Source organism: Azolla caroliniana, unplaced genomic scaffold (assembly GCF_043228905.1).
Source record: "Azolla caroliniana isolate FFs.n. ecotype wild unplaced genomic scaffold, voAzoCaro1.0.p SCAF_13, whole genome shotgun sequence".
In the NCBI taxonomy this organism is placed as follows: domain Eukaryota; kingdom Viridiplantae; phylum Streptophyta; class Polypodiopsida; order Salviniales; family Salviniaceae; genus Azolla; species Azolla caroliniana.
In genome coordinates this window covers 12,642,108-12,667,686 of record NW_028230448.1, presented here as the reverse complement: position 1 = coordinate 12,667,686, position 25,579 = coordinate 12,642,108, and the positions used below count along the sequence as shown (strand labels likewise).

Below are 25,579 nucleotides of genomic sequence, written 5' to 3'. Positions count from 1 at the left end.
TCCTTGCTCATCTCATCCCTCCAGTCCACCGTGGCCCACGAGGAGATCGTTCGCTTTGTTGGCATGATCGGCTTCTGTCCGAACATAAGCTCTGCCGGCATGAACCCGGTTACCAAACTGTGCGTAGTCCGGTCCGCCCACAAGGCATAAGGCAGCAGCCGTGGCCAGTTCCGGACTTGGCCTCCGCACGCCCGTACTAGCGCTTTGACAACCGGCCCGTGTCCGCTCTCTACCTTCCCGTTCGCCTCCGGATTGTACGCTGTGGTGAGCGAAATTTTGGCTCCTAGCCGATCGAACAACTCTTCGGCCTCTTCTGTGTCCAACTCACCACGGTCGGCCACGATCTTCCCTACGCACCCGTATTGACATACCACGTCCTCAATCAAAAACCGGCACACGGCTGCAGTCGTCTTGTTCTGCAGGGCTCGGCCTTTAACCTGGTTCGTTAGATCCTCCCGAGCCAGCACCAGATACCGCATCTGTCCTACCCCCATTGGCATCGTCACCAAATCCACCATCCACTTGAAGTGGACGGTCGGAGGGTAGGTCGGGTGAAGCTCGTCCCGGTGTTGGATCATGGAGTGCGCCTGACAGCTTTCGCAAGTCGTCACGAACCGATGCACGTCCCGGTATAGTCCCGGCCATTAGTACTTCCCCTTTAGCTTTTCGAACGTGGCCCACGTTCCACGGTATCCCGCCCAAGGACTATCGTGGTACGCCGCCAACAAATCCTCCTGTTCCTCCTTTTTCGCCACCACTCGGAGCGGGATGTCGTTCCTCTTCTTCGGATGCTTCCATATGTACCCGTCCCGGAGAAAGAATCGGTACGCTTTCTTCCGAATCCGGTTGGTCTCATCCTTTGTCCATGCCGCGTCCGGTGTCATTGTTTTCAGGAACCCGCCGATCTGTAGCCACTCCCCGTTGTACTTGCTCTCGTCGAAATCGTTAAGCGTTGGAGTGCATTCCCTGCCGGTTGTTACGTAAGCCGCCTCGAAGAAGTCCACGCCGACTTCCTCGTCCTCCGAAACCATGCCGCCCGCGTTTTCAAACCTCGCCCTTGAAAGCATGTCGGCCATGGCATTGTCTTTCCCGGAAATGTGTCGTATTTCCGGATTCAGGGACTTGATGTACGCTATCCACCTGAGCATTGCTAGGTCCGGCGTCGCGCATCCGGAAACCATGCCAAGAATTGGCAGGCAGTCCATCTCGATCATTACCTTTGTCCCGATCAGGTAGTCTTTATCGGCCTTTACTGCCGAAACGATACCCAGAGCTCGCGTTTAACCTGGGCATATCCTCGTTGTCGCTCGCTAAGGACCTTCGCGCTGAACTGGATCGGGAAACGCATGCTCTCCTCGTCCTCTTGGTTAACGACCCATCCGATCCCGGTCGGACTCGTGTCTACCGTTACGTAAATTGGAGTGTTTTTTCCGTAGACAGCCTTTCGGAGCGCCGGAGCTGCGGCAAATGCTTCCTTTATCTTTCGGACAGACTCCGTATGCTCGTCTCTCCACTCAAATTTTCGCCTTTTTTTTAGCAACCCGTATAACGGCTCCGCGACATGGGCGTAATGCAGGATCCATATGTGGTAGAACGCGCATGCTCCCAAGAACCTCTGAACCTCCGTGACCGAGCTACAGTCGTGCTTCATCGCGGAGATGGCTTCATCCCAAGAACCTCCGAACCTCCGTGTTTCCGACCGTACGACCCGCATAGGTGTCCGACGACCATGATCTCTGATTGCCCGAAGGCCGATTTTCCCCCGGAGAAGGTGAGCCTCGCGCCCTCTAACCTCTGCAGCACCTTCTCTCAGTCATCGATGTGCGTCGCCACGAATTTCCGGCACCCGTCCGGTCCGATCGTCTCGTCCTTTTCCTCCACCGGGCATCCCTTGATCGGGATGTCGTCCAAAAATGGCATGGTGATGTCCGGGATACAATCCCTCAGCACCTTGTTCATTGCGTTCACCATGTGAGCCACCGAGTTCGTCCCTCCTTGTGGTAGGGTACACATCCGTACTAGGCCGAGAGGAGTTCGCATTGTCGTGATGTCTCTGCTCTCTATGGCTAGCTGGAACTGATCGTACCCCGAGTAGAGATCACCGACCAAGTAAATCGACCTTCCGGCGAAGGCCTCCGCGAACTTGTCTATTGTCGGTCCGATTCCTGCATTTCGAATGGTCACCTTGTTGACCGGTTGCAGGTCTTGAATAAAGCGCAGCGTGCCGTCCTTCTTCGGCACGGTAAACCACCGATTCGTGTATGGGGCACTCGATGGTTCGAGGATGCCTATCTCGACCTTCTACTTTAACACCTCCATCAGCTTCGGGATGTGAGCTCTGGGTACTGGAATCGTGAATATCACCATCGGTTCTACGACTGTTGGGTCTATGCACCCGATCTCCTCCGGTGAGAATGCGAAAGCCTTCCCGTGCCTTCCGAGCATTCCCCGAAACCGGTCCTCTTCCGCCAGCAGTAGGAAGCCGCCCCCAGCGATTTTGAGCTCACGTAACGTTATGTCGGTGAACGTGTGTCCTATGCGGGCCGGATTTCGTAAACTCGGGTCCGACGCAACCCCCTTTATTCGCAACTCGCTGCCCTTCGGCAAGGGAGTCGCAACTGGCCTCACCTTCCGGTCCATAGTCTTGTACCTCGTGTCCACCCGGGCCGTCCGATCCGACTCGAGCCCTCTACTGAAGTCCGCGATGACTTCGTACATCCTTTCCGAACATACCGGAATCGTCCGGTCCTCTTTAAGGACTCCTCCGACTACCTCTCGCAGCTCCCCCAAGGTATCGTCGAAAGAGACCGCCTCGACGGCTCCGTTGATTTCCTCTCCAGGGCCGAGGAAAACACATGCTCGAAGTCGCTCCTCTGCCCTTTTCTTCTTCCAGCCAACGACTTCGACTATCGTACACCCTCCGTTGTCGGAGAACCAAAATTTCCTACTTATAGTACAGGTCTTCTTGGCTATCGTACACTTGTGGGGTTTTCCCGGAGTGTCCGGACTATCGCGGCCCCACGCCTTGATAGCCCTCTCTATAAATTCTCTCAGCTTTCGGCCTCGAGGGTCTCGCAGTTCCGCTCATGGTTCGGTCTCACCGTCAGGAACTGGATCGAGTGACGCCCATCCTGGCTCTTGACCCTTGCATAGGCCGAGCCGTTGTCCAGCACCTTGGTCTCCATCCGTGCTGTCGTGATGTACGGTTCTCCTAGTATAACCGGATGTGAGGACGTCTACTGCACGAAGAAGTGCTAGTCAATCTCGACATCGCCAATCTTTACTCGTACATTCGGGCAGGCTCCATGCAGTTCTTTGGTGGCACGTGTCGTTGCCCGTATTTTCCACCCGTGCTTGGTGTTGATCGGCCATTTCCCTGTCTTGTAGAAGTCCATGGACATCAAATTGATTTCTGAACTATGGTCCACCAACGCCACCACCGGTTCATGAACATCTCCGATCTTCACAGGGGTCTCCGTGGTCGCTCTGGCCTAGTGCGGCCTCGAATAGTGGCTCTCCGCCAACTCGTCTTCCAGCGCCATGTCCTCTATGTGCGTCGTCCGCACCTCCACCGGCTTCTCCGGTTCTGTCTCCGTCGACAGCCTCTTCCTCTTCACCAAGTCTACAATGGAGTCGTGGAACTCCTTCTTGGCGATCCCGAGCACTTCCCTCAGCGACAGTTCCACCTTGCTGTCGAGGATTCGTTCTTCCAGGACCTTTCGCAGGTTCGTGGATCTTTCGATTTCTGTGCCCAACCGGTACCCGCCCTTCTTGGGATTATCCTGGGCGCCGGTTACAGCGGCCTCATTCCCCCTTTGCCCGAATCGAGTTTCATATCGTTGCGAGGGCCCGGCCCCTCCGGTTTTTCCTACCCGCTTGTCCTCCACCAAAGCCTCGTAGTTTTGACAAGCGGCTTCGACGAAGCCCGTCTTTTCTTCCACCGGGTCACTCCACACGATTACCTCCCGGACCCGTTTTTCCATGCGGTCCGCCTCTTCTTTCCTTAGTCGTGCGTCGGCGAGGCCTTCTAGCATCGTCGGCCAGAACCCGGCTTTGTTCGTCTTCGGGGCCTCGTCACCTCCGACCCGAATACCAGCTGACGCCGAGTAGTGGACGGTCTCCGCGTGACGAGCCGCCGCCTCCTCCGTCAGCCTTTTCATACCTCCTCGCCCGACGTTCAGGTCCAGGGGCCTTCGGGTCTCGCTGGCGTGCACCCGACCGTTCCACAAGTACACCACGTTGCTTCTCATCGCCTCGACGAAGTCCCCGCAGTCCTTCCAGATGTGGCCAACCGTGTCACACCACATGCACCTGTTTCCAGCCAGAGGTCATCGGTCACGGGCCTGTTCGCCACCGTCCCTCCATGCCTAGGCGATCTGGAGATCCTTTACCATCCGCGTCAGTTCCTCCAAAGCTGCTTCCCCGGGCGAGCCCTTGACCATGCCGGTTGAAACCGATCCGGTCTCGAGCCAATCTCGGGTCTCTTCCCTTCGCGTTGGTGGTGTTGGCTCGAGCTTCCTTGCTGCGACAGAGCCCGCCCCTGTCGATCCTTTGTCAACCCATTCCCGCCGTTTGTCGAAACGGCCACAGACCCTCTTCACCACGGCCCAGTCGGTCGTCAGCCCGTCATCAGTCTCCAATAGGAGGCCTACTTGCTCCTGATCCCGCTCGTCAACTGACTTAACAAACAATAGGACACGACTTGTGTCCAGAATGGTCCGGTCAAGCACCGAGAGGCGTGCGAAGCGTTCCTCAAACTCCCGGAGGAGCACCGACGCGTTCTTTCCTTTGTCGGGGGTCTCCACCCACTCCATGAAGTCCCGCTTCGAAAGTCGAAGCACATTTTCAAGCCCGTATTTTTCGAGGAGCCGACCTTCGAACTCCTCCCAGGTCCGGCTCTCGGCCCGTACCTCGAGCACCTCCGTATGGATACCCGGCATCGCCACTCGAGGGAATCCGGCTAGGCGCCTCTCTTCCAGAATGTCCCTTATTACCATCTCAGCCCGGTAGGACGCCAAGTAGCTCGTGGCATCCTTCCCACTAAACCGGCTGATCGTACCGACAACCGCCTCGATAGCCCTATCAAGGGCGCCGGTTCCTTCACGTGCACTCACTATACGGTCCACAGCCGAAGCCATGGCTTCTGCGAAGTCTGACCCCCTCATCTTCTACTCCTCTGCCGCCTGTTCACGTCGGGTTCACCAAAAGATGTCGATTTGCTACGCGCGTGCGTGGAGAACAAGGCAGAACCACTGGGGTCTTGGACCGAGGAATAGGTGAGAAAAGAGGGAGAAAGAGAGAGATGCTCACACACATGTATAGACAAAGAAGCGCACGGGGACGCGGCCCAATCAACACAGGAGACACGAGTTGAGAACACTAGCGTATGTATATAAAAATACGTATGTATTTGTATGTATGCGGACGACTCGAACGGTTACAGCCGATTAGGTCGACGAGATGGATGTCGACGCCTGATCACCCACGCACACAGGGGAGCAAGATGGATATTCTGTCGGAAGCACACGGGCGTTCCACGGAGCAGAATCAGCCTCCTGAGAACCTGCGCAAAAAAAAGCTATGGAGAACGACAGAGAAGAAGAGCTCGGTCCCAGTCCGACAGCACTTCGTCCCCTCTAGCGCGCAATACCTTCTCTCCCCGTCTCCCTCTCTTTTATAGCTCAAGGAGGGAGGCCGTTTCACCCGTTTACATCACATTAATTCTCTGTCCTTTCGGACAGAGATACTCCTCGATTCTCCCTATAGAATATTGCTACCTAGGATTCGACTTTTGTGCCTACCTATCTACTATACAACAAGGGGCGTGCCCCACGTGTAAGGGCCGGTTCACACACGCTATACACGGTTTGCGCCTGGGGACGGTTTTCTTCATGACACCGTTATTCTCTTGCATAGATCTCAGATCAGGGTATCATCAAATCCACATAGCTACGGAGGATATTGAGAAGACATCATTCAAGACGAGATATGGCGCTTTTGAATGGCTAGTGATGAGTTTCGGTTTGACAGGAGCACCCGGAACCTTCTGTAGGCTTGGAAATAAAAAATTTAGGGATTATTTGGATAAATTTGTGATAATTTACAATGATGATTTGTTCATTTTCAGTAAGACTTTTGAGGAACATAAACAACATGTCACCAATGTGCTGCAATGATTACGGGAGCATCAATTATACGCAAAACCCGAGAAGTGCGAGTTCACTATGGAGGAGATTGAGTTCCTAGGATTCCGAATAGGAAGAGAAGGGCTCAAGATGGATCCGGCGAAGGTAAATGCAGTTCAAGAATGGCCACGACCTACCAAAGTCGTTGAAGTGCAGAAATTCATAGGCTTCGTCCAGTATGTGAGAAGGTTTATTAAAAACTATAGTCAAATCGCAACTCCACTGACGAATCTCATCAAAGGCTCACAAATGTTCTGTTGGTCCGAACGTGAACAACATGCCTTCGAGCAATTGAAGAAGGTAGTGTGTTCTTCAACTCCCAGACTTTTCAAAACCGTTTGAAATTCACACTAATGCTTCTGATTTTGCTTATGGGGTTGTCCTTATGCAGGATGATCATCTGATTGCCTATGAGTCAAAAAAGTTTTCAGCGATAGAAAGTCGGTGGCCCACACATGAGAAGGAAATGTTGGCAATAGTTTATGCACTTCAGAAGTGGTGGCACTACATACAAGATAAATTTTACACGGGTAGTGACCGACAACATCTCCTTGCAATATTTTTTGACACAACCACGACTTTCAGCAAAACAATAAGATGGCAAGATATGTTAGTAGAATTTGATTTGGAGATTGTACATAAAAAAGGTAAGTTGCACACATTACCTGATGCACTAAGTCGATTGCCACGCATCCTCCATATTTCTGTCATCTCGGCTCAAGGATGGATAGACGAAGTACGACAAGCACAAAAAGAGGATGCAAAGATGCGCGAATTAATAACCAAAGTCATGAATGGGAGCATAACTCATGGAATGTACAATTTGTAGGACGGGTTATTGTGGAGTGCTGATAAAATAGTAATCCCTAATAATATACCACTAAAGGCAAGATTCTAAGCGAATCGCACAATTGCCACATGGCCAGGCATTGAGGACAAAAGCGCACATTAAAATCTGTTAAAAAGTTCTTCGTGTGGCCAAGAATGGAACATGAGATCATCGACTATAAACGATCATGACGGGTATGTCAAGCCGTGAAAGCTAGGTGAGGAAAAGCGCTCGGGCTACTACAACAGATGCCGGTACCATCCCGTCCATGGGATGTAATAAACATGGATTTTATAATTGATCTACCCTCATCCAAGGGGTTTTGCATCCTTATGGTCATTGTGGATTTCTTTTCTAAACAAGCCCACTTTGTGCCAGCAAAGCCACCTCTAACAACGCAACATGTAGCACACTTGTTTTTTAAACATGTTTTTAAGTATCACGGGCTACCAGAAATCATAGTATTAGATAGGGATCCAAGTTTCACTGGTGGATTTTGGCAAGAATTGTTTTGGATTCTAGGCACACAACTCCGTATGTCATCATTTGCACACCCGCAAACAGACGGGCAAACCGAGAGACTCAATCAAGGCATTGAAGACTACATTCGATGTTATGTCAAAGCGGATCAGTCGGACTAGGTGAAACATGTTGACATGCTCGAATTTTGTTACAATGTTGCAATCCATTCAGCAATGGGATTCTCTCCATTTGAGCTCGGCACAGGTAAAGAAGTCCTCACACCGATTGCTTTATTGCATACAAATAAGAAGACACAAGTGGAGGAATTAGATGTATCTCATTTTTTGGAGGAATGGAAGGACCGGATACAAGCAACACAAGAGCATCTCATAAAAATAAATTCACAGATGATCAATCGTGTCAATAAGAAACGGGAACATGTGGAGTTTTATCCAAGGGATTTAGTACTTGTAAGTTGTCAATTCGGCTAGTTGGTCATTACCTCGGGGCCTCATGCCCAAGTTCGTAAAGGGAGAAGATGCTACTTCATCAAGTGGCGAGGGAAACCCTTATCCGAAGCATCGTGGGTAACTGAAGAAGCGTTGCTACAAGCAAGGTTTGAATGGCTACTTGAGCCTCTACAACAACCAAAGCCCCAGACTTAGGAACCTTTATGCAATAGTTTCGAGGTTGAAACTCTCTCCACTAGCGAGAGAGTGTTACAACCGTTACAATTACATAAAATAAAAGAGTAGAATATTAAAATAAATCTTGGAAGCACAAACGTTTCATCTCACAAACATTTGAGCTCCCAATAAAATTCTATTTAAAGAAGTAGTTGTGATTCTCAAGGGGTGTTCCCAATGGGGAAGGACTAGGTCATTAGTTAGTAATTGCCATTTACCTTTTCATTTCTATTGAATACAAGAGTGTTCTCTCTCATTTTGTGCCATTGGTATAATAATGTGTGCATGTATATTTTATATTCAAGGGTATTTAAAATGGGTGGTTATCAAAAAACATATTGCTAATAAGCGGTATTTTTATTAATCTTTTTTCTACAAAAGGGTCACTAAAATAGTAAAAACCATACGTATAAGGGGTTTATAAATGATTTCATGAACGCACGTGATACAACCGTCTTATATAGAGTGGAATCCCCGGGGATCTAGGTATACTCTCTAGACATCTACAAAGTTCTAGAAAGATCCAAAGTTCTAGAAGGTTGTAGAATGCTCTTCAAAATATTCTAATGCATGTACTTCAACTTACAGTATAAATAGTTGGTGTTCCAATGCCCGGTGAGAACCGCACATGGTCACTCACGCCTGTTGGTGTTCTAGTTCCCGGTGAAGATCGTACATGGTCTCTCACGCCCATTGGTGTTCGCGTTCCCGATGAGGACTCTACGTGGTCTCTCATGCTCATTGGTGTTCCACTGCTCGGTGAGGACCGCACATGGTCACTCATGTCCATTGGTGTTTATGTCTCTTGTGAGGAGCTCACATGGTCACTCGCGCCCGTTGGTGTCCTAGTTCCAAGTGAGGACCGTACATGGTTGCTCACATCCGTTGGTGTTCGTGTCTCCAGTGAGGACCGCACATGGTCACTCACGCCCGTTGGTGTTCTAGTCTCTGGTGAGGACCACACATGGTCACTCACGTCCATTGGTGTTCCAGTCTCCGCTCACCCCTACACTACACTTTCGAAAAGGCGGCCATAAACGGGAGGATAATGTCACAATACAATGACATAAAATATATAGTTGGTGAGGATTGAACTTATATCATGAACAATACATCATGGTCAACCATTTTCATATGAGCATTGTATAAGATGTACATGATCTAGGTATACTCTCTAGACATCTACAAAGTTCTAGAAAGTTCCAAAGTTCTAGAAGATTCTAGAATATTCTTCAAAATATTCTAATCCATGTACTTAAACTTACAGTATAAATACTTGGAACCTTCTTGATCTCCCTTTCAAGGGATTCAACACCAGTAAGTGACACATCAATGTAGTATTCTTGTTTAGCCCCATCTTCTCTCCTTTATTTACATCTCTATCTTTATGCTTTTTTATTCTTCTTAGCGTCTTAAGTTCCTCATCTCATCACTCCCAACTTCCCGAGTTTCTAGCCTTATCACGTTGACTTCCACGTTCGTAACCTTATCGGGTGTCATTTGTGCTCTGTCGTAGTCTAAGGTTGGTGTGTCCGTGACATTCTCCTTGACCAAAACAGGCCATCTAAGACAGACTACAATCCAAATAATAAAAGAGAAGATCCCAGATGTGTTTGTTGACGCAACACAGAGACAAACAATGAGTCTGTCTCATAATCACGGTGACATTGGATTGCAATTGGATGAAGATAATGCATTGGTTGCTAGTGACGATGAGGATGAGACCTCACAAAGCTCATCGGGTGGGTCTGAAGGGGAAAGCGTATCTCTGAAAAGTGATGGATCCCATATATGATATGTAGATATTGTATGTTAAATAAATATGGTGATTCACACATTTGTATAACTATACATGTTAGTCATTTTGTAATTTTTGTACATTCTCTTGTAAATTTCACCTGTCGATTATTAGAGGCATTTTTTGAAAGCCCTAAAGTTTTGGACATGGTATAAATCAATATATTTTGATTCAATTTCCAAAACCCTTTACGCATGCGATGGTCCTTTTTGTGAAATGAGCTACTTTGTGCCTTTTTGGACGGACACTTCTTAAATTGCAACATATTACTGGTTTCGAATGACCTAGTATTTATAAGAATAACTACTTTCTTGTGTTTTTGTTTTGCTTAATATCAAGCATACATGGGATGCCAATTAATTATGGCAATTTGAGGTTACGGTATTTGACTTTAAATCAAATGGGTTTGCCCTCGCAGGTTGAAATCCTGCAGTTGTACCCATTCTTTTCGCTTAGGCGTTGAAACTGCCACTCACATTGAGCTTTTTTGCTTCAAACAATAAAAATCCCATCTTAGGAACCAGACTCACATAGAGGAAACATGACTTTTAATGTCCCATATGTCAATATTAGGTTCCCGAGGGAATGGAGAAAGGGGCAATAGTAAGCAAATGTATGTACACTAACATACTTGTGAACACTAGAATAAAAACTTCTAATTGTCCTATTTTCTCCCTTATTAGCATACTTAGATAATATTTCCACATTTAATTACAACTAATATTAAAATATGTTATCATAGAAAGTAAAATACGACAATTTGGCTGAGTGGTTAAGGCATTTGACTAGAAATCAAATGGGTTCGCCCTTGTAGGTTCGAATCCTGCAATTGTTGGCTTTCTTTCGGTTAGCTGTTGAGTGGTTATGGTGGTTGACTCCAAATCAAATGTTTGCTTCTCGGAGTTTGGAATCCTACATTTGTAGATTTTCGTTTAGAATCTTTGATGTTGCCATTGTTCACTTACATCGACGCTTTGTGTGACAAACCAATACACATCACAACTTAGATAGGGGACATATATCATGAATATTTGACTGCTTAAGTCAGATGTGTCAATATTGGCTCATCTCTGTATTTTGAAAATTCTCTAATATGACCGAATATTTGTGCAATTACATAGTGTGAAATGCACATAAGAGATCAAAACCAGTCTACTTAGCTTCTTACTTCTTAATCAATTTATAGTTGATACAACGGAACCCATTTGGGTTGGGTTGGCTTGGCTAAAAAGGGCATGCTAAAAGGGTGGGTCATTTTGGGCACACGCATCCTAAAAAGGGTGTGCTAAAAGGGTGGATCATTTTGGGCACACACATCCTAAAAAGGGTGTGCTAAAAGGGTGGGTCAACTTGGGTACATGCATCCTAAAAAGGGTGAGCTAAAAGGGTGGCACAAAGGAACACATGCACACCACATTTCCCCCCTGCGAGAAACAAGAGACTGAGGGGCATGCACAAGAACATGATAGGTACATGAACAAGAACAAGAACAATGGCTTGTCGAAGGAGGGGGAGCATCTGATGGCAGGTTTCAAATGGAAATCCATGGATGATTCTAGTGCGAGGTGAGGTTTACGCCCATAGAGTGCTCGAAAAGGGTTGATTTATGCAGCCATCTCGTGTTTGAGGGTCTTGTTGAGGCGTTCGGTAAAGATGGTGTGGGGATGTAAACATCTACGGAGATGTAGTTGAGTTGCAACGACGTTGAGGACATCCTAGTGGAACTATTGGCCTTGATAGTTGAATGGGGCTAGTGACGGAAAACGAGCTACCAATCGGCAAATAGAGATCAATCACTCCTATAGACTGAGGGACACCTAGACTTTGCTGAGGTGGGGGACAGGAAGGCTATTGTGTCGGAGGGGGATCGAGGAAAGATCATATGGCGACGAAGATAAATCACTCATGTGGACTGAGGGCCACTTGGACTTGGTTGAGGTGGCGGACAAGAGGGCTATCATGTAGTACGGGGATCGGAGAAACTCATGGGACAAGAAGTTAGTGGGCAACCTCAGGTGAGGGGGAAGAGTTGGTGGGGCAAGACATAAAAGTGGTGTGACAAAGTGAGAGTGTCTAAGGTGAACGTGTAGTGGGCTTGCGTGCTAGAGAGGTATAGATGGCGATCGCAAAAAAAGACTTGGATGGAGGAAGCGATGGATATCGGGAGGCCTAACTAGTGAACTAAGGCGGTGCTAATGGAAGAGATACTACTACAAGACACTAACAAGAGTGTCGGTGGCGAGGGCGAGGGCAATGCTACCTACGAAGCGAAAGAGGTGGATGCTTGGATGTGGGGGTTGGTACCCGTCAGCTCCACCATTATGTGAAATGCACATCAGAGATCAAAACCAATCTACTTAGCATCTTACTTCTTAATCAATTTATAGTTGATACAACGGAACCCATTTGGGTTGGCTTGGCTAAAAAGGGTGTGCTAAAAGGGTGGGTCATTTTAGGCACACGCATCCTAAAAAGGGTGTGCTTAAAGGGTGGGTCAACTTGAGTACGTGCATCCTAAAAAGGGTGAGCTAAAAGGGTGGCACAAAGGAACATATGCACACCACAATAGCGCTAGCTAAAAAAATCATTTGACGGGTTGCCCAAATATTTCATAGTTTTATTATCTCATAAAAGCCAATGCATCGAGAGTTTCTGTTATGAACCAATGCATCTTTCGTCTTAGCAAGCCGACACACGTACATAAGCATGACTTATTAAGTCCCATGGAAAAAATTTCGCAACACAAAGCAAAGTGTGACAATTTGGCCTAGTGGTTAAGGTGTTTGACTCGAAATCAAATGGGTTCGTCCTTGCAAGTTCAAATCTTGAAATTGTCGAGATTTCAGCACTGAGGTATTATTGCTAGTAACTTACATTGAGCGGGACATGTGTTAAAGAATAAATATCCCATCTTAGGAAGGATTGGTTACCACATAGATTAAACTAAACTTTCTAAGACACATTTGTGCACATTGGCTTCTCTAGGTATCGTAAAAACAAGCTCACGTAATGAAATGTAATTGCAATAACCTACTAGTGAACACATAAATAGTAGTATTAGCTTAAGAATAACAACTCTTTCTAGTGGTTTTATTTCGCATAAAATCAAGCTTAGATACATAATATCGCCAACCTTTTAGTGTGGACAATACTCAAATCGATTCATAAAAACTAGAAACAATTTTCCCGAGTGGTTATGGCGGTTCACTCCAAATCAAATGTTTGCTTCTCGGAGGTTGGAATCGTACATTTGTAAATTTTCTATTGGAATCTTTGTGTTGCCGTCATTCACTTACATCGAGGATTTGTGTGAAAAATCAATACATATCACAACTTAGAGAGGCCACATATATCATGAATATTTGATCACTTAAGTCAAATGTGTCAATATTGGCCCATCTTTGTATTTTGAAAATTCTCTAATATAACCGAATATTTGTGTAGTAACATGGCGCTAGCTAAAAAAATCATTTGACGGATTGCCCAAAATATAAATAGTTGTACTATCTCATAGAAGCCAAGGAAATATGGCAATTTGGCCGAGTGATTAAGGCATTTGACTTGAAATCAAATGGGTTCGCCCTTCTAGGTTCGAATCCTCTAGTTGTTGACATTCTTTTTTTTAGGTGTGGAAACCCTTCACTAACATGGAGCTTTTATGCTTTAAACATTAAAGTTTCCGATAGTAATCAAATGTATGTGCACTAACATACTCATGAACACTTAAACATTAAAGATCCCAATAGTAATCAAATGTATGTGCACCAACATACTCATGAACACTTAAATCGTATCGTTACCCAATGAATCAAGACTCATTATTGTCCTATTTTCTACCTTATTACCATGCTAAGATAGATAATATTTCCAACAGTTAATTCCAACCAATACTAAAATATGTTATCGCATAATATGCCAATTTGGCCGAGTGGTTAAGGTGTTTGACTTGAAATCAAATGGGTTCGCCCTTGCAGGTTCGAATCTTGCAGTTGTCGACATTCTTTTTCTTAGGTGTGGAAACCCTTCACTAACATTGAGCTTCAGTGCTTTAAACATTAAAGATCCCAATAGTAATCAAATGTATGTGCACTAACATACTCATGAACACTTAAATCGTATCGCGACCCAATGAATCAAGACTCATTATTGTCCTATTTTTTGCCTTAGTACCATGCTTAGATATATAATATTTCCAACATTCAATTACAACCAATACTAAAATATGTTATCATAGATAGCAAAATAGGACAATTTGGTATAGATTTGAAATCAGAAGTTATGTTATCCCCGTTGCTATTATCAATAAAGCATAAACTTCTATATTGGGATGTCCAACAATTGTCCTTTGTAGGTCGGGTTCTAGTAGCAAATTCAGTACTTTTGGCCTCCATGTGGTTTATAGCTTCTATTTGGTTATTTTCAAGGTCAGCAATAATGAAAGTACAAAGCTTGATTGGTAATTTCCTCTGGGGAGGAAAAAATGGATCTCGAACAATAGCCAAAGTTTCTTGGAAGGTGCTGATTCAACCTAAAATCCATGGAGGGTTGGGTTTGATAGATCCTTTGATGCAGTCAAGAGCCCTCTTGGTTAAGTTTGTGATTCGAGGATTGTTACCAGGGTCAGGAGCCTGGAAAGGAATTTTCTAAAGCAACTAATGAAGTTAAGTCCTAGGACGGGGGGAATTTGGTCTCCCTCTCTAAAATGGTTGTTCTTGAATGACGTACAAACGCCAAGGCGGGATTTAGCTTCTAACCTTCTTTTGTTAGGAATCATAAGGGCATGGGATGGGATCAAGTCATTTCTAGTTAAGGAGAAGCCTTCGACATGGGATGCATTGCTTAATTAGCCTCTTCTTGGAAATTATCTATTTCAGGATAATATAGGAAAAGTATTGGGTTTCAGAACTCACCTTGCCTGGGGTAAACTGGATAATGGGCCAACTGCTTTTGTAAATACTTGGATTCCTTTCCAACACATGCCACAAACAGATCGACTTGCGCAGCTACAAACTGTTCATGGAGCCAGGATAATGACGACTGCCATTTCAGCTTCATATTCCTCATTAGCGGCGTCTTTCAAACCAATACATGAGCATTTCTGGTTTGGATGCTTCATAAATGATACATTGTTGGTTATCAAGGGTATCTCACCTAATGGGTGCATCTCTTATTTTGAGGTTCTTGATAACAATAGAATGTCGCCTTATGCTTTTGACTACAACTACTTTCAACAAGTGTGGAATGCACTAGTCAAAGTGATTGCAAAAATGGGAAAGAAGTGGATGTTGGATCCTTATCCTTCTATTGCACATATGTGTGATATGATGTGGTTGTATGCAAAAGAACCTGTTGCAAGACTACTATGGGATCCGGGCGGTTGGTTCTGGACATATTCCTTGGGGGAACATATCATAAAGGTTCCCTTTTTTCAGTATTCAGTAAAGCTAGGAAGGTCATTACTAAGGTTTATGAATGCAATGACGCCAGCAGCACAAAAACATTGGACTAACTGGGGTGTCTCAATGTTGCAGTTGAAAACATATTGGAGATGGATATGGTCTTTCAAGGGGCCTTCTAAATTTAGATGTACAATTTTAGATGTACATACATTAGGTTCTAAACCTATGGGAAGATAACTTTCACTTGTACTTTCTCGATGTTTTAATCCTATTTGAAGAAAATCATTCAAGGAAAAACAAAAATAGGACAATTTGGCCGAGTGGTTAAGGCTTTTGACTAGAAATCTAATGGGTTCGCCCTCGTAGTGTTGTAGTTGTTGACTTTCTTTCGGTCACGGGTTACGTACTTTTAATTACATCAAGAGTTGGTGTTATGAACTGATGCATCTTCCGTCTTAACAAGGCGACACACGTACTCAAGCATGACTTATTAAGTCCCATGGAAGAATTTTCGCAATTTGAAGCTAAGTGTGATAATTTGGCCAAGTGGTTAAGCTATATGACTCGAAATCAAATGGGTTCGCCCTCGCAAGATCGAATCTTGGATTTGTCGAGATTTTTACACGAAGGTATTGTTGCTAGTAACTTACATCGAGCTTGACATGTGATGAACAATAAACATCCCATCTAAGGAAAGATTGGTCACCACATAGAGAAAACTAAACTTTCTAAGACGCATTTGTGAACATTGGCTTCACTAGGTATCTGAAAAACAAGCTCACGTAATGAAATGTAATTGCAATAACCTACTCGTGAACACATAAATCATAGTATTCGCTTAAGAATAACTAGTCTTTTTGGTGTTCTTAAGAATATTTGTGCAATAACATGGTGCTACCTAAAAAATTCATTTGACAGATTGCCCAAAATATTAATAGTTGTACTATCTCATAAAAGCCAAGAAAATATGCCAATTTGGCCGAGTGGTTAAGGTGTTTGACTTGAAATCAAATGGGTTCACCCTCGTAGGTTTGAATTCTGCAGTTGTCGACGTTCTTTTCTTAGGTGTGGAAACCGTTCACTAAAATCGAGCTTCTGTGCTTTAAACATTAAAGATCCCAATAGTAATCAAATGTATGTGCACTAACATTCTCATGAACACTTAAATCGTATCGCTACCCAATGAATCAAGACTCATTATTGTCCTATTTTTTGCCTTATTACCATGCTTAGATAGATAATATTTCCAACATTCAATTACAACCAATACTAAAATATGTTATCATAAATAGCAAAATAGGACAATTTGGCCGAGTGGTTAAGGCATTTCACTAGAAATCAAATTGGTTCACCCTCGTAGGTTCCAATCCTACACTCGTCGACATTCTTTTGCTTAAATCAAATCAAATGTTTGCTTCTCGGAGGTTGGAATCATACATCTGTAGATTTTCTTTTGTCATCCTTGATGTTGCCGTCATTCACTTACATCGAGGCTTGGTGTGAAAAACCAATTGATACATATCACAACTTAGAGAGGCCACAGATATCATGAATATTTGACCGCTTAAGTCAAATGTGTCAATATTGGTCCGTCTGTGTATTTTCACAATTCTCTAATATAACGGTTTATTTGTGCAGTAACATGGCGCTAGCTAAAAAAATCATTTGACGGATTGCCCAAAATATTAATAGTTGTACTATCTCATAGAAGCCAAGGAAATATGGCAATTTGGCTAAGTCGTTAAGGCGTTTAACTTGAAATCAAATGGGGTTGCCCTTGTAGGTTAGGATCCTATAGTTGTTGACATTCTTTTTCTTAGGTGTGGAAACCGTTCACTAAAATTGAGCTTTTGTGCTTTAAACCTTAAAGATCCCAATAGTAATCGAATATATGTGCACTAACATACTCATCAACACTTAAACATTAGAGATCCCAATACTAATCAAATGTATGTGCACTAACATACTCATGAACACTTAAATTATCTCGCGGCCCAATGAATCAAGACTCATTATTGTCCTATTTTCTACCTTATTACCACGCTAAGATAGATAATATTTCGAACATTTAATTACATCCAATACTAAAATATGTTATCATAGATAGCATAATAGGACAATTTGGCCGAGTGGTTAAGGCGTTTGACTTGAAATCAAATGGGTTCGCCCTCGTAGGTTCGAATCCTGCAATTGTCGACATTTTTTTCTTGGGTGGGGAAACCCTTCACTAAAATTCACCTTCAGTGCTTTAAACATTTAACATCCAGATAGTAATCAAATGTATGTGCACTAACATACTCATGAACCATTAAATCGTATCGCTACCCAATGAATCAAGACTCATTATTGTCCTATTTTCGGCCTTATTATTATGCTCAGATATATAATATTTCCAACATTCAATTGCGACCAATACAAAAATAGGTTATCATGGATAGCTAAATAGGACAATTTGGTCGAGTGGTTAAGGCGTTTCACTAGAAATCAAATGGGTTCGCCCTCATAGTGTTGTAGTTATCGACTTTCTTTCCTTTAATTACATCGAGAGTTTGTGTTATGAACTGATGCATCTTCCGTCTTAACAAGGTGACTCACGTAAAGCATGACTTATTAAATCCCATGGAAGAATTTTCGCAATTGGAAGCTAAGTGTGATAATGTGGCCAAGTGGTTAAGCTATATGACTCGAAATCAAATGGGTTCCCCCTCGCAAGATCGAATCTTGGATTTGTCGAGATTTTTACACGAAGGTATTGTTGCTAGTAACTTACATCGAGCTTGACATGTGATGAACAATAAACATCCCATCTAAGGAAAGATTGGTCACCACATAGAGAAAACTAAACTTTCTAAGACGCATTTGTGAACATTGGCTTCACTAGGTATCTGAAAAACAAGCTCACGTAATGAAATGTAATTGCAATAACCTACTCGTGAACACATAAATCATAGTATTCGCTTAAGAATAACTAGTCTTTCTAGTGTTTCTATTTCTCTTAATATCAAGCTTGAATAGATATTAATAGTGGTACTGCACGGAACGAAATATGGCAATTTGGCCGAGTGGTTAAAGCGTTTGACTTGAAATCAAATGGGTACCCCTTCGTAGGTTTGAATTCTATAGTTGTCGAGATTGTTTTTCTTAGGTGTGGAAACCCTTCACTAACATTGAGCTTCTCTCCTTTTAACATTAAAGATCCCAAGAGTAATCGAATGTATGTGCAATAACATAGTCATGAACACTTAAATCGTCTCGCAGCCCAATGAGCAAGACTGATTATTGTCCTATTTTCTGCCTTATTACCAATACTAAAATATGTTATCATAAATAGCAAAATAGGACAATTTGGCCGAGTGGTTAAGGCGTTTGAGTAGAAATCAAATGGGTTTGCCCTCATAGGTCTTGAGTACGTTCAATTACATCAAGAGTTTGTGTTATGAACCAATGCATCTTCCTTCTTAGCAAGGCGACACACATACAGAAGCATGACTTATTAAGTCCCATGGAAGAATTTTCTCAATACAAAGCTAAGTTTGACAATTTGGCCTACTGGTTCAGGTGTTTGACTTTAAATCAAATGGGTTCGCCCTTGCATGTTGAAATCTTGCAGTTGTTGATATTTTTGAACTTAGGTATTGTTGCTAGTAATTTACATCAAGCTTGACATGTGCTAAACAATAAATATCCCATCTTAAGAAGGATTGGTCACCACGTAGAGAAAACTAAACTTTCTAAGATGCATTTGTGCACATTGGCTTCGCTAGGTATCGTAAAAACAAGCTCACGTAATGAAATGTAATTGCAATCACCTGCTAGTGAACACATAAATCTTGACAGGAATACACGCTCCCTAAGCACAATGCTCGGCCACAACCAAGTCTAGGATCAAACACAGAAAACGGGTAAAGAAACGCACGACGCAGTGAAGAGAAGAGTACACAGGATGTTATCGTGGAAAACCCAAACTAGGGAAAAAACCACGGTAGCCCACAGACTGCAAACTATCACTATATCACAATGTACACTAGTAAAGCACCGAGCCAACAACCTCAGGCTTGCAATCTTCGCCACACGCAACAGTTACAACAGAGGCAACGATCTCTTCCTCTCTCTCTCTCTCTCTCTCTCTCTCTCTCTCTCTCTCTCTCTCTCTCTCTCTCTCTCTCTGTGTGTACACAGTTACGCACTCTAATCTTACACCAACAAGAATGACAACAACTATATCACTAAGTTTGCCCTAAGTCATATTTATACTAATATGACTTTTCGGCTATTTACAAATATATCCACGATGGACTCACAGAAAACGTATTTACGAATATGTCTCTTCATCCGGTGAGTACTTCTCACCAGGCCTTCACCATCCGGCTCCTGACGGGTACTCGTCATCCGGTTCTCACCGCGTCTTCCGTTGCCGGGTACTTGTCATCCGGTTCTCACCGGGTCTTCCGTAGCCGGGTACTCTAGATCCGATTTCAGCCTCGCCCTATCGGCCTCGGCCGAGTTTGCTCATCAACACTGTTCTTCTCACTTCCCATCCGGGGGGACCTGTTTCCTAACAATAAATAGATGTATTAGCTTAAGAATAACTACTCTTTCTAGTGTTTTTGTTTCTCTTAATATTATTGTTAGATAGATAATATCTCCAACATTTTAATGTGGACAATACTCAAATTGATTCTTAAAAACTAGAAACAATTTTCTCGAGTGGTTATGTTGGTTGACTCTAAATCAAATGTTTGCTTCTCATAGGTTGGAATCGTACATTTGTAGATTTTCTTTTAGAATCTTTGATGTTGTTGTCATTCACTTACATCAAGGCTTTGTGTGAAAAACCAATACATATCACAACTTAGAGAAGCCATAGATATCATGAATATTTGACCGCTTAAGTCAGATGTGTCAATATTGGCCTGTCTTTGTATTTTGAAAATTCTCTAATAAAACCGAATATTTGTGCAATAACATGGCGCTAGCTAAAAAAATCATTTGAAGGTTTGCCCAAAATATTAATAGTTGTACTAGCTTATAGAAACCAAGAAAATATGGCAATTTGGCCAAGTGAGTAAGGTGTTTGACTTGAAATCAAATGGGTTCATGCTCGTAGGTTTGAATTCTGCAGTTGTGGACATTCTTTTTCTTAGGTGTGGAAACCGTTCACTAAAATTGAGCTTCTGTGCTTTAAACATTAAAGATCCCAATAGTAATCAAAATGTATGTGCACTAACATTCTCATGATCACTTAAATCGTATCGCTAGCCAATGAATCAAGACTCATTATTGTCCTATTTTCTGCCTTATTACCATGCTTAGATATTTAATATTTCCAACATTCAATTACAACCAATACTAAAATATGTGATCATAGATAGTAGAATAACTATTCTTTCTTGTGGTTTTGTTTCGCTTAAAATCAAGCTTAGATAGATAATATCTCCAACATTTTAATGTGTACAATACTCAAATCGATTCATAAAAACTAGAAACAATTTTCCTAAGTGGTTATGATGGTTGACTCCAAATCAAATTCTTGCTTCTTGGAGGTATGAATCGTACATTTGTAGATTTTCTTTTAGAATCTTTGATGTTGCCGTCATTCACTTTGATCGAGGCTTTGTGTGAAAAAACAATTCATATCATAACTTAGAGAGGCCACAGATATCTTGAATATTTGATCGCTTAAGTTAGATGTGTCAAATATATGCACGTCTTTGTATTTTGAGAATTCTTTACTATAACCGAATATTTGTGCAATAACATAGCGTTAGCTAAACAAATCATTTGATGGATTGCCCAAAATAATAATAGTTGCACTATCTAATAGAAGCCAACGAAATATGGCAATTTGGTCAAGTGGTTAAGGTATTTGAAGTGAAATCAAATGGATTCGCCTTCGTAGGTTCGAATCTTGCAGTTGTCGAGATTTTTGCACGTAGGTATTATTGGTAGTAACTTACATCGAGCTTGACTTGTGCTAAATAATAAATATCCCATCTAAGGAAGGATTGGTCACCACATAGAGAAAACTAAACTAGTCATTAACATTGAGCTTCTGTGCTTTAAACATTAAAGATTCCAATAGTAATCAAATGTATGTGCACTAACATACTCATGAACACTTAAATCGTATCGCCACTTAATGAATCAAGACTCATTATTGTCCTATTTTCTGCCTTATTACTATGCTTAGATAGATAATATTTCCAACATTCAATTATAACCAATAGTAAAATATGTTATCATAGATAACGAAATAGGACAATTTGGCCGAGTGGTTAAGGCATTTGACTAGAAATCAAATGTGTTCGCCCTCGTAGGTTCGAATCCTACAATTGTCGGCTTTTGGTTAGGTGTTGAGTACGTTCAATTCCATCGAGAGTTTGTGTTATGAATGAATGCATCTTCCGTCCCATGTCATTCCCTAAAAACTTGGAAGTGACATTGTAAAGGCTCGAAATGAAGTATCCATTTTTTGTGTGGTTAGTCATTCATAAGTAGATAGAGGATATCATGTGCTTTAATAACTTTTTTGAAATAAGAGGGAATGAAAGTTTATGGGGGTTGTTGTTCGAGATGAGGATATGGTTTTTATCAAAAAAGTTTACTAGATTTCACTATTGGGATATGTCACGAGAAAAATATCGCTTACCACTAAGGTGCAACCCAACGCAAAAACAACCTGATGAGTAAATGATTAAAGTTAGGAATCATGATCATGAGCTCACAAGTTGAACACTGTGAAAAGGACAACAAAAGTGGAAACATGTGAATTACGATCTTAATGATAATTTAGTGTAAACTTAAAATATTTTTGGTTTGTTGTTCTTAATTACATGCTTGATGTTCTGTTTGGTGTTATTAGAACTTGACTAACTATATACATGCGCATTTGAAAACAAGCAAGGATGTAGTTTTGAATTGATACACCTAATCATATTTTAGTGTTTTTCAATAAAAAGTATGTACACTTCAAGTATCTATTCAATGTATAAATACTACCGAGTACATTTCATTGTGTTACATGGAATAGTAGCTTGAGGATTCATAAGAATATCATGATTCATCAACACAATGAACAATATGTAAAGAAACAATAGGAAATTTAAGTACAAATTCATATTCAAAGTAGTCTTTATTGAAGCAAACATTTTACAAATATAATACACCATATCATACGATTGATGAAGTCCAGGTGTTTAAATGCCCACGGATCATTATATAGGGAATTTAATGAAAAACCACAAGCTTTCCATTGTTTTTTTCACATACACAACTTATAAGTACAAGACAAACTCAAATTCATACATGAAAGAAGTACATTTCATTTTCGGGGATTTTATGAAGTTTTTACTCAGTCTATTATCATTTGGAATGTTAAAAGATGTTGAAACTTAGTTACTTGCTTAGTACTCACATATAATGTATGGAATAGAGAAGATTGAGATAGGCAAGTTGAAAGGAAATTGGGCAACTTGAGATATTTTGGTCCCGTTGATTATCACCATGCACATGTTGCACATTTTACTCTTGTGAGTGGATCCACCAAAGAAATTATGTTTCATTGCAAGAGTGCCAAAATTAAGGTCTCCAAAACAGCAAATTTGGGAACCACATGGTCATAAAAAACAAAAAGACTGTGAAAGTATTAGGACCCAGACACATTATCGAGTGAATCTTGGAATTTGGGGGGAAATGGATAATAAAAAAAGACACATTTTTGAAGAAACCTATGAGTTTGAAAGGAGCTATAATGTTAGAGAGAAGAAAGAGTCATAAGATGAAGGTACCATGGCTCAAGTCGATGCCAAAGCAAGTAAATGGCAAACTTGGAAGGTGATGTAAGTTGCGGGAAAGATGAGAGAGAATCAAGACAAGTCAAAATCAAATAGTGAAATAGACCTAATGTCTTTGAGCTAAAAGCTGAAGAAGAGGAAAGACTCATACTGGCAATGATATAACCATAAATAGTGATGATGTTGACGATATTTAAGGGAGATGTTGTGAGAAGTAATTCATGCAACTTAAATGTGATGTAAACATGGTGTGGGAGAGAGAGAAATCTTGGAGGAAAACTAAAGTATGATGATGCATTGGAATTTTATGTAGAGATATTTGATGTGTGTGAATTCCAGATGTTTTAGAATGTTATGGATGATGTGTCTGTGTGCATTTAAAAGGCCATGTGGAGATGTGTGTGTGTGTGTGTGTGTGTGTGTGTGTGTGTGTGTGTGTGTGTGTGTGTGTGTGTGTGTGTGTGTGTGTGTGTGTGTGTGTGAGAGAGAGAGAGAGAGAGAGAGAGAGAGAGATTTGAATGCTTGATGGCAAGGATGGTTAGGAAGTGTATCAGTTTAATGTGGATGTCTCTAACTAGAGTAAGCGTATCTTCCTTCAGTTGGGTTTTTGTACAGATGGAGCACAATGAATCGATGCCTCGTTTCCAAATTATTTTTGAGTTCTTGAGGTATTGGAGCTATGGTTCAATTGGAATATGCAGAATGCCTTCACTTTTGATTCACAAGTTGGGGTGAGAAAATATGTTCTAAAGTTAAAAGGACTTCTTTTGTGGCAATTGACAGTGGTAGAGAAGTCATGAAATATCAACCATGAAGAGAGAACTTTGGAAGGTCACACATCATCATATTCGCCATTTGAATTAGTGTGTAGGGTGGAATTGAATTTGGAGTCGTAGTAGTCTTTAGATCCCTAAATAGTAAGTTAGTCATGGTGATGTTTTTTCTTTCATAATGAAAGTTGTTATTTACAAAAAGAAGAAGGGAGAGATTTGAAAGTTACATAGACATGTGTGTGCGTGTGTGGATTTTGAAGGTTATATGTGCAAGTGTTATGCCCCTAGATTATGGGGGTCTCAAAACCACAAGAAAACACAATTGGGGCACCAATTAGGACACAAATCAAAAACTTACAATCGTCCTAAAGTTGGGACAAGCCATGGTCCACTACTTAGAGTTGAGACAACTTGGGACTAGGACTGGCCCCTTTAGTGAGTCCTAGTTCAGATTGGGATTGTGTCCCAGTTGGGCCAAACTAGGGACACCACACAAGTGTGTGTATGTGTATGAGTTTTGAAGTTTTTGTAGATGCATGAACTTTAAAAGTTATGTAAAGATGCATCTGTTTTTTAACTTGGAAGGTTTTTTAAATATGTATGTGAAGGTTATACATAGTAAACTTTGAATGGTATCGATAAAACAACTTGCACACATAAGTTACATGGTCATTTTTATGAAGACATGGTGGTATGTGCGATAAGAGAATGGTTAAATAATGAATAATGATTAAATATGATTTCTTTGTATTGGGTAGACTTCACCTTGACGACAAACAACTAGTGGAGAAGAAAGAGGCTTGTTCATGTGACGATGATGATAGAATGAGGGAGGAGAGGTACCACAAAAGCAAGACCTTATATAAAGTTTAAACTTAAACTTTCAATAGGACTACTAGAAAGATGGGGGAGCTTAACATGTGAAGCAAAGGACAAGTAGACATAGAAAGTACGTTGAAAGGTGACAAAGTAGAAGAAAAGTGTTAAAGAGTTTGATCTAGGGAAAAGATGACATGTGATGATCCAATGATATTGAGGATGTAGTGCGTGATTAGATGATGACAAGGGCCAAAGAATTGTATACAAAAAAATTACAATGTTTATGCTCATGAGAGTAACTAACAAAGCACTTTGGTGTATTATTAGAATATTGGGGCAACATACCAGAGTAAATTGTTGCAAGTAAAAAGTACAAAGAAAATGGAATGGTGGTAACTCTATCAAAGTACTCAATGTATGTATGTATGTATCATCTATCTATCTATACATAGTCCCCTTTTGTATTGTTACATGAGTTTCCCTCTACCCAAAGAGGGACAATTCAGCTCCCTTATTTTGGTTCTTACCCACCCTCATTTCCACTACTCGCAAAAAGGGAAACGACTGACCTTATTCAATTTTCTTTTTCCCCTTACTTGCTTTTCTTTCATCATCCATGTAGTATTATTACGATCGAAGGCTATTTTGTTGTTGAATATTGGCTCTCCCCTAATATTGACCTTTGTTTACACCATTCCTAGTTATTTACCTTGTTTCCACCACCCTAGTATTTGCCATACTTTACATTAATTGAACAAGAAATGGGTTTGGTCTTACCTCACTTATTAAAAAAAGTATCACTTGCCTTTCTCCTATTGCCTTTTGATTGTTGAAG

At 42.1% G+C, this 25,579-nt stretch overlaps 5 non-coding genes across 5 annotated transcripts; all 5 read left to right on the top strand.

Annotated features, from left to right (window-relative positions):
- The first annotated feature begins 10,714 nt into the window (after nt 1-10,714).
- Nucleotides 10,715-10,795, top strand: TRNAS-AGA (transfer RNA serine (anticodon AGA)). The gene has a single exon. It is a non-coding gene; the product is annotated as a tRNA-Ser (tRNA).
- Nucleotides 10,796-12,716: 1,921 nt separating this feature from the next.
- TRNAS-CGA (transfer RNA serine (anticodon CGA)) lies at nt 12,717-12,797 on the top strand. The gene has a single exon. It is a non-coding gene; the product is annotated as a tRNA-Ser (tRNA).
- Nucleotides 12,798-13,874: 1,077 nt separating this feature from the next.
- Nucleotides 13,875-13,955, top strand: TRNAS-UGA (transfer RNA serine (anticodon UGA)). Its single transcript has one exon. It is a non-coding gene; the product is annotated as a tRNA-Ser (tRNA).
- A 3,519-nt stretch (nt 13,956-17,474) lies between these two features.
- Nucleotides 17,475-17,555, top strand: TRNAS-UGA (transfer RNA serine (anticodon UGA)). The gene has a single exon. It is a non-coding gene; the product is annotated as a tRNA-Ser (tRNA).
- Nucleotides 17,556-21,616: 4,061 nt separating this feature from the next.
- Nucleotides 21,617-21,697, top strand: TRNAS-AGA (transfer RNA serine (anticodon AGA)). The gene has a single exon. It is a non-coding gene; the product is annotated as a tRNA-Ser (tRNA).
- The last annotated feature ends 3,882 nt before the right edge of the window (nt 21,698-25,579 follow it).